The sequence below is a fragment of the Gopherus flavomarginatus genome, chromosome 11, assembly GCF_025201925.1.
Source record: "Gopherus flavomarginatus isolate rGopFla2 chromosome 11, rGopFla2.mat.asm, whole genome shotgun sequence".
Classification (NCBI taxonomy): domain Eukaryota; kingdom Metazoa; phylum Chordata; order Testudines; family Testudinidae; genus Gopherus; species Gopherus flavomarginatus.
The window spans coordinates 10,314,579-10,323,502 of record NC_066627.1 but is presented as its reverse complement, the minus strand read 5'-3'; the positions used below and the strand labels follow the sequence as shown (position 1 = coordinate 10,323,502).

At 49.9% G+C, this 8,924-nt stretch overlaps 1 non-coding gene across 1 annotated transcript; it reads right to left on the bottom strand.

Moving 5' to 3' along the window:
• Positions 1-8,850: 8,850 nt before the first annotated feature.
• TRNAK-CUU (transfer RNA lysine (anticodon CUU)) lies at positions 8,851-8,924 on the bottom strand. Its single transcript has one exon. It is a non-coding gene; the product is annotated as a tRNA-Lys (tRNA).

Here is an 8,924-nt window from a genome sequence, read left to right as displayed (position 1 = left end):
CAGGGGAAAGAGCCTAGGCTCCTGACTCAAACTGCCATTGACTGGCGTGGCTCTGCACACCGTCAGCCAGGGCAGGCCAGGCTGCGGACGTGACTCAGGCGTAAGCAGCATGGCCACGCTTTCCTGACAAGGCGTGAGGCAGGCCAAGAGCTTTGCACAGCTTACAGGGAAGTGGGAGGGAGGCATCTTTGAGCCGGCGTGTCTCGTCTGCTTCTCCTTTGCCACTTGGGCGGTGTCATAAACAGATAGCTAAGGGTTAATGTCTCTTTCACCTGAAGCACCTGACCAGAGGACCAATCAGGAAACCGGATTTTTTCAACTTTGGGTGGAGGGAATTGAGTGTCTGAGTCTTTTGTCTTTGTTTTCCGTCTGCCTGCTTTCTCTGAGCTTTGGAGAAGTAGTTCTACTTTCTAGTCTTCTGTTTCTAAGTGTAAGGACAAAGAGATCAGCTAGTAAGTTATATGGTTTCTTTTCTTTGGTATTTGCATGAATATAAGTGCTGGAGTGCTTTGATTTGTATTCTTTTTGAATAAGGCTGTTTATTCAATATTCTTTTAAGCAATCGACCCTGTATCGTATCATCTTAATACAGAGAGATCATTTGTACTTATTTTTCTTTCTTTTTATATAAAGCTTTCTTTTAAGACCTGTTGGAGTTTTTCTTTACTTCAGGGAAATTGAGTCTGTACTCACCAGGGAATTGGTGGGAGGAAGAAATCAGGGGGGGGGGGAGATCTGTGTGTGTTGGAGTTGCTAGCCTGATTTTGCATTCCCTCTGGGGAAATAGGAAAGTACTTTTTGTTTCCAGGATTGGGAACAGAGAGGGAAAGTCACTCTGTGTAGTTTCACAGAGCTTGTGTCTGTGTATCTCTCCAGGAGCACCTGGAGGGGGGAAGGGAAAAAGGATTATTTCCCTTTGTTGTGAGACTCAAGGGATTTGGGTCTTGGGGTCCCCAGGAAAGGTTTTTCAGAGGGACCAGAGTGCCCCAAAACACTCTAATTTTTTGGGTGGTGGCAGCAGGTACCAGGTCCAAGCTGGTAACTAAGCTTGGAGGTTTTCATGCTAACCCCCATATTTTGGACGCTAAGGTCCAAATCTGGGACTAAGGTAATTACATGGTGTAGCAGCGGTGGGATATAGACAGAATCCAGAAGCCAGTAGGAATATTATATTTTTCTTTTCTCTGCTAAGGGCTTTTTAGCAGAGAGAGAAGCAGTTGGTTTTAAAAGGGAACCAGAGAGAATTTTTTTTTTCTGCTCTCTCTGGCAGTTTGTGGCTTGCATGTTAAGCGAGAAGCCATTAAGAGACCGTTGAGGGTCTTTTGTCATGCAATAGCCCTCCCATTAGGAGGCAAGTACCAGCACTTATATGCATGCAAATAAAGTGGTTTTTCTGGTTTCCTTTCATTGAACATTAGCTAGAGAGAGAAAAGGAAAATTAGCTAAAGGCACTGTTGCTAGGCAGACTTCAGGAGGCAACAGAGAACCTGCAGTTCAGAAGATAAACACCGGAGGGCACCCCAACACAAGAAAACAGGAACCATGACTTCTAAGGCAAAAATTGAGGCCGAAGAACAAATCAAAGAAGCTGAACACAGGCGACAACTGGAAATAAAACAAAAAGAGATGGAGATGAAAGAAAGAGAAGAACAGATCAAACAGGCAGCCTACCAAAGAGAACAAGCAGCCCAAGAGGCAGCACACAAAAGAAAACTAGAAGAAGAAGAGGTAGCCTACCGAAGGAAACAAGCAGAAGAAGCGTTGGCCCACAGAAGGAAGCAAGAAGAAGAGGAGGCGGCCCACCACCGAGAACTGGAAAAACAACAAAAAGAGAATGAAGAGAAGGAAAAACAGAGAAAACATGAACTGGAGTTGGCAAAAGCTGGGCTGCCTGTGCCAGCCAACCCTAACAACCCGGCGCCAAATATTGCTCCACAGCACAGGAAATTTCCCACCTACAAGGCAGGTGATGACACCGAGGCCTTCTTGGAAAATTTTGAAAGAGCCTGTCTTGGGTACAGCATTCCCGAAGACCAGTACATGGTAGAATTGAGGTCACAGCTCAGTGGACCTTTAGCAGAGGTGGCAGCTGAAATGCCTAAGCTGCAAATGAATGACTATAAACTTTTTCAAACCAAGGCCAGATACAGAATGGGGATAATCCCAGATCATGCCCGTCGGCGCTTCAGAACCCAAAAGTGGAAACCCGAGGTGTCATTTCCCAAACACGCCTACTACATTGCAAAAAACTATGAGGCCTGGATAACAGGAAACTACATTCAAACCTTGGAAGAACTGAACCTCCTCATACAAATGGAGCAGTTCTTGGATGGTGTTCCTGAAGACATCACACGGTACATACAAGATGGAAATCCCAAAGATATCGCTGAGGCGGGGGAGATTGGAGCCAAATGGATGGAACTGGCAGAAAGCAAGAAAGCTACTGTCAAGGGGAACGATTACCCCAGGGGGCACACAGACCATAAACCCTACAACCGAGGACAGCCAAAGACCCCACATACCACCCAAGTAAAGCCACAGATACCCTACCCTTCAACCTCACCAGTCTCCAGTAACTCACCTCGGCCCAGTGACCCATCAGATGGAAGATGCTTTAAGTGTAATGAACTGGGACATATCAAGGCCAAGTGTCCCAAGAACACCATGCGAGTGCAATTCATTACACCACCATCACACCAAAGATCCCCAGGCCCGGATGCCTCTCAAATACCCTTGGAGCGAAGGGAAAATTTGAGAGTGGGCGGAAAGAAGGTTACTGCGTGGAGAGACACGGGGGCACAAGTGTCAGCTATCCACCAATCCTTCGTTGACCCCAAATTCATCAACCCAAAGGCCAAAGTTACAATTTACCCCTTCACGTCACAAGCTGTAGACTTGCCTACAGCTCAACTGCCTGTCCAGTACAAAGGCTGGTCAGGAATGTGGACTTTTGCCGTCTATGACAATTATCCTATCCCCATGCTACTGGGGGAAGACTTGGCCAACCAGGTGAGGCGGGCCAAGAGAGTGGGAATGGTTACACGTAGCCAAACCAGGCAAGCTTCCAGACCCATTCCTGTTCCTGAGCCGTCCACAGAGGCCCCGTCTGTGTTACCAGAGACCCAGACAGAGGTAGTGGATCCAGATTCCATGCCAACCACTGAAACAGCCACAGCATCTCCAGTCCCAGGCCCGGAACTGGAACAGCAACCAGCACCAGCAAGCGCAACTACATCTTCAAACTCAACGCCAGAGGGCGCCAGCGAGCCAAAACTGGCAGAAGCGACAGACAGCCATACCCAAAAGGCTCAGCCAGAGCCTGAAATACCCTCAGGTGCACCAGCGGAGAGTGGTTCACCAGCAACGGAAACAACCCCATCACCTACATCGCTTCCAGAGGGACCAAGCCCAAGTCCACAGTCTGAGGAAGAACTGGTGACCCCAGCCTCAAGGGAACAGTTCCAGACTGAGCAGGAAGCAGATGACAGCCTTCAGAAAGCTTGGGCGGCGGCACGGAGCACCCCACCGCCTCTCAGCTCTTCTAATCGATCCCGGTTTGTTATAGACCAAGGACTTTTATACAAGGAAATTCTTTCTGGTGGACACCGGGAAGAATGGCAGCCGCAAAAACAGTTGGTGGTTCCAACTAAGTACCGGGAAAAGCTCTTAAGCTTAGCCCATGATCATCCCAGTGGCCATGCTGGGGTGAACAGAACCAAGGACCGGTTGGGGAAGTCCTTCCACTGGGAGGGGATGGGCAAGGACGTTGCCAAGTATGTCCGGTCTTGTGAGGTATGCCAAAGAGTGGGAAAGCCTCAAGACCAGGTCAAGGCCCCTCTCCAGCCACTCCCTATAATTGAGGTCCCATTTCAGCGAGTAGCTGTGGATATTCTGGGCCCTTTCCCAAAAAAGACGCCCAGAGGAAAGCAGTACGTACTGACTTTAGTGGACTTTGCTACCCGATGGCCAGAAGCAGTAGCTCTAGGCAACACCAGGGCTAACACTGTGTGCCTGGCCCTAACAGACATCTTTGCCAGGGTAGGTTGGCCCTCTGACATCCTTACAGATTCAGGGTCTAATTTCCTGGCAGGGACCATGGAAAAACTGTGGGAAACTCATGGGGTGAATCACTTGGTTGCCACCCCGTACCACCATCAAACCAATGGCCTGGTGGAAAGGTTCAATGGAACTTTGGGGGCCATGATACGAAAATTCATCAACGAATTCTCCAATAATTGGGACCTAGTGTTGCAGCAGTTGCTGTTTGCCTACAGGGCTGTACCACATCCCAGTTTAGGGTTTTCACCATTTGAACTTGTGTATGGTCACGAGGTTAAGGGGCCATTACAGTTGGTGAAGCAGCAATGGGAGGGGTTTATGCCTTCTCCAGGAACTAACATTCTGGACTTTGTAAGCAACCTACAAAGCACCCTCAGACACTCTTTAGCCCTTGCTAAAGAGAACCTAAAGGATGCTCAGGAAGAGCAAAAGGCCTGGTATGACAGACATGCCAGAGATCGGTCCTTCAAGGTAGGAGACCAGGTTATGGTCTTGAAGGCGCAACAGGCCCATAAGATGGAAGCATCATGGGAAGGGCCATTCACGGTCCAAGAGTGCCTGGGAGCTGTAAACTACCTCATAGCATTTCCCAATTCCTCACTAAAGCCTAAAGTGTACCATGTTAATTCTCTCAAGCCTTTCTATTCCAGGGACTTACAGGTTTGTCAGTTTACGGTCCAGGGAGATGATGCTGAGTGGCCTGACGGTGTCTACTACGACGGGAAAAAAGACGGTGGCGTGGAAGAGGTGAACCTCTCAACCACCCTGGAACGTCTGCAGCGGCAACAAATCAAGGAGCTGTGCACTAGCTTCGCCCCATTGTTCTCAGCCACCCCAGGACGGACTGAACGGGCATACCACTCCATTGATACAGGTAATGCTCACCCAATCAGAACCCCACCCTACCGAGTGTCTCCTCATGCCCAAGCTGCTATAGAACGGGAGATCCAGAACATGCTACAGATGGGTATAATCCGCTCATCTACCAGTGCATGGGCATCTCCAGTGGTTCTGGTACCCAAACCCGATGGGGAAATACGCTTTTGCGTGGACTACCGTAAGCTAAATGCTGTAACTCGTCCGGACAACTATCCAATGCCACGTACCGATGAGCTATTGGAGAAGTTGGGACGTGCCCAGTTCATCTCTACAATGGACTTAACCAAGGGGTACTGGCAAGTACCGCTAGATGAACCTGCCAAGGAGAGGTCAGCATTCGTCACCCATGCGGGGGTGTATGAATTCAATGTCCTTCCTTTCGGCCTTCGAAATGCACCCGCCACCTTCCAGAGGCTGGTAGATGGTCTACTAGCTGGAATGGGAGAATTTGCAGTTGCCTACCTCGATGATGTGGCCATTTTTTCAGACTCCTGGCCCGAACACCTACTACACCTGGAAAAGGTCTTTGAGCGCATCAGGCAGGCAGGACTAACTGTTAAGGCCAAAAAGTGTCAAATAGGCCAAAACAGAGTGACTTACCTGGGGCACCAGGTGGGTCGAGGAACCATAAACCCCCTACAGGCCAAGGTGGATGCTATCCAAAAGTGGCCTGTCCCACGGTCCAAGAAGCAGGTCCAATCCTTCTTAGGCTTGGCCGGATACTACAGGCGATTTGTACCACACTACAGCCAAATCGCTGCCCCACTGACCGACCTGACCAAAAAGACCCAGCCAAATGCAGTTAAGTGGACTAATGAGTGTCAAAAGGCCTTTACCCAACTTAAGGCAACGCTCATGTCGGACCCTGTGCTCAGGGCCCCGGATTTTGACAAGCCATTCCTAGTAACCACAGATGCATCTGAGCATGGTATAGGAGCAGTGCTCATGCAGGAAGCAACAGATCACAACTTCCATCCTGTCGTGTTTCTCAGCAAGAAACTGTCTGAGAGGGAAAGTCACTGGTCAGTCAGTGAAAAGGAATGCTATGCCATTGTGTACGCCCTGGAAAAGCTACGCCCATATGTTTGGGGACGGCGGTTCCAACTACAAACTGACCATGCTGCACTAAAGTGGCTTCATACTGCCAAGGGGAACAACAAGAAACTTCTTCGTTGGAGTTTAGCTCTCCAAGATTTTGATTTTGAAATTCAACACATCACAGGAGCTTCTAACAAAGTAGCTGATGCACTCTCCCGTGAGAGTTTCCCAGAATTCAGTAGTTAAAAAGTGTTCTTAAAATGTAGAAGTCTGTTAGTTATATACTTAGGAGTATATGTAAAGGTCTATGTGTTGTATTAATCTGTTTATTTTCAAGTTCTAGAAGGAAATCGCCGCCAGTGAGCTTCCCCACTGTCTGCAATTTGGGGGGCGTGTCATAAACAGATAGCTAAGGGTTAATGTCTCTTTCACCTGAAGCACCTGACCAGAGGACCAATCAGGAAACCGGATTTTTTCAACTTTGGGTGGAGGGAATTGAGTGTCCTAGTCTTTTGTCTTTGTTTTCCGTCTGCCTGCTTTCTCTGAGCTTTGGAAAAGTAGTTCTACTTTCTAGTCTTCTGTTTCTAAGTGTAAGGACAAAGAGATCAGCTAGTAAGTTATATGGTTTCTTTTCTTTGGTATTTGCATGAATATAAGTGCTGGAGTGCTTTGATTTGTATTCTTTTTGAATAAGGCTGTTTATTCAATATTCTTTTAAGCAATCGACCCTGTATTGTATCATCTTAATACAGAGAGATCATTTGTACTTATTTTTCTTTCTTTTTATATAAAGCTTTCTTTTAAGACCTGTTGGAGTTTTTCTTTACTTCAGGGAAATTGAGTCTGTACTCACCAGGGAATTGGTGGGAGGAAGAAATCGGGGGGGGGGGAGATCTGTGTGTGTTGGAGTTGCTAGCCTGATTTTGCATTCCCTCTGGGGAAATAGGAAAGTACTTTTTGTTTCCAGGATTGGGAACAGAGAGGGAAAGTCACTCTGTGTAGTTTCACAGAGCTTGTGTCTGTGTATCTCTCCAGGAGCACCTGGAGGGGGGAAGGGAAAAAGGATTATTTCCCTTTGTTGTGAGACTCAAGGGATTTGGGTCTTGGGGTCCCCAGGAAAGGTTTTTCAGAGGGACCAGAGTGCCCCAAAACACTCTAATTTTTTGGGTGGTGGCAGCAGGTACCAGGTCCAAGCTGGTAACTAAGCTTGGAGGTTTTCATGCTAACCCCCATATTTTGGACGCTAAGGTCCAAATCTGGGACTAAGGTTATTACAGGCGGAGGCGGGGAGAGAGCGAAATGTTCCTGGCTGAAAGTTTTTGTGCTCGGCCTTGAGGATTAAACCTGAGCCTCTGGAACAGCTGCTGGGAGACGGGTTTCTGAATGACATCCAGCCCGGTCTTCGGGCCACTAGCTGAACGCACTGAGGCCAAGAGGCAGCAAAATGGGACCTTTGAGGCTCTCCGCAGGCAGGGCCAGCTTTAGGAAGTGCGGGGCCCAATTCGAACATATTCGGCGGGGCCCCGGCAGGGATGACTAAAAAAAAAACCATGTAAATAAAAGCCTTTCATTTCTTAGCAGCCGGCTCCCTGTAAAAAGTTCTGATTTAAGGGATGTGCCACAGTATGTATTTTTTGTACCAATAGGGTTACCATACATCCATATTTGTAAAAATTTCTCCCAAATGGTCTATTGAAGAACCAAAAAGCTGGACATGTCCAGGAAAAAACGGATGTATGTTAACCCTACCTAAAATTCTTTTTTAAAAAGATGGGCCTGAACTAGAAATGAGCTCCGTTTCACATGTGTGGGTCCCCGCCACTCCCTGGGGGTGTGCTAGGGTGACCAGATGTCCCGATTTTATAGGGACAGTCCCGATTTGGGGGGTCTTTTGCTTATATAGGATCCTATTACCCCCCACCCTGTTCCAATTTTTCACACTTGCTGTCTGGTCACCCTAAGGTGTGCACATGTGTGGGTCACAGCTGTTCACTGCCCCTCTCATTGCAGCGTGTGTGCAGGGTTACTGCCCTGGGAACTGCAGGGCACCAGTGGACATGGGGCTGGCTGGAGGCAGGGCAGGGGCTGACTGGAGGTCGGGGCTGGCTGCAAGCAGGGCAAGGCGTGCGGGGCTGGCTGCAAATGTGCTGGCTGCAGGCAGGGCAGGGTGTGTGGGACTGGCTGCTGACAGGGGCTGGCAGCAGGCAGGGGGATGTGGGGTGGAGTGGGCTGGTTGGCTTCAGGCAGGGCCTCAGGGGAGTGCGCAGGGGTTGGCAGGCCTGGAGACAGAGGAGTGTGGGACTGGCTGGCTTAAGGCAGGGGAGTGCGGCAAGGGTTGACTGGAGACAGGGCACGTGGTGCGGGGCTGGTGCAGGCAGGGCAGGGGGTGCAGCAGGGGCTGGCTGTGGGCAGGGGTGCGGGTACAGGGGGTACAGCCTACCCTGTACGGTAAGTGCCCCCTCCTCCACCAAGGTAGCAGCAGCAGCCCAGGGCTCGGGGGCTATTTAAAGGGCCTGGGGCTCCCCTGCTTCCACCGCCCCAGCCCTTTGAATAGCCGCGGGAGCCCTGGGGAAGTGGCGGGGCTCCGGGGGCTGTTTAAAGGGCCGGGGCGGTAGAAGCAAGGGGAGCCCCAGACTTTTTAAATAGCCCCCAAGTCTCCAGCAGTGGGGCTCTGGTGGCAATTTAAACAGCCTGAGGCTCCAGTCCCTGCTGGGAGCCCCAGGCCCTTTAAATTGCCCCCTGGGGAAGCTGGGCCACCCTAGTACAGTGCACCAGCAGGGCTTGGGTGCGGGGCCCGATTCAGGGGAATTGGTTGAATTGGCCTAAAGCCGGCCCTGCCCGCAGGAAAGCAAGGAAGTAGCACAGGCTTATCACTGTCCCTGGGTGGGCTTGAACCACCATCCTTTCAGTTAAGAGCCAAACGTGCTGACCCATTGCACCACAGAGAC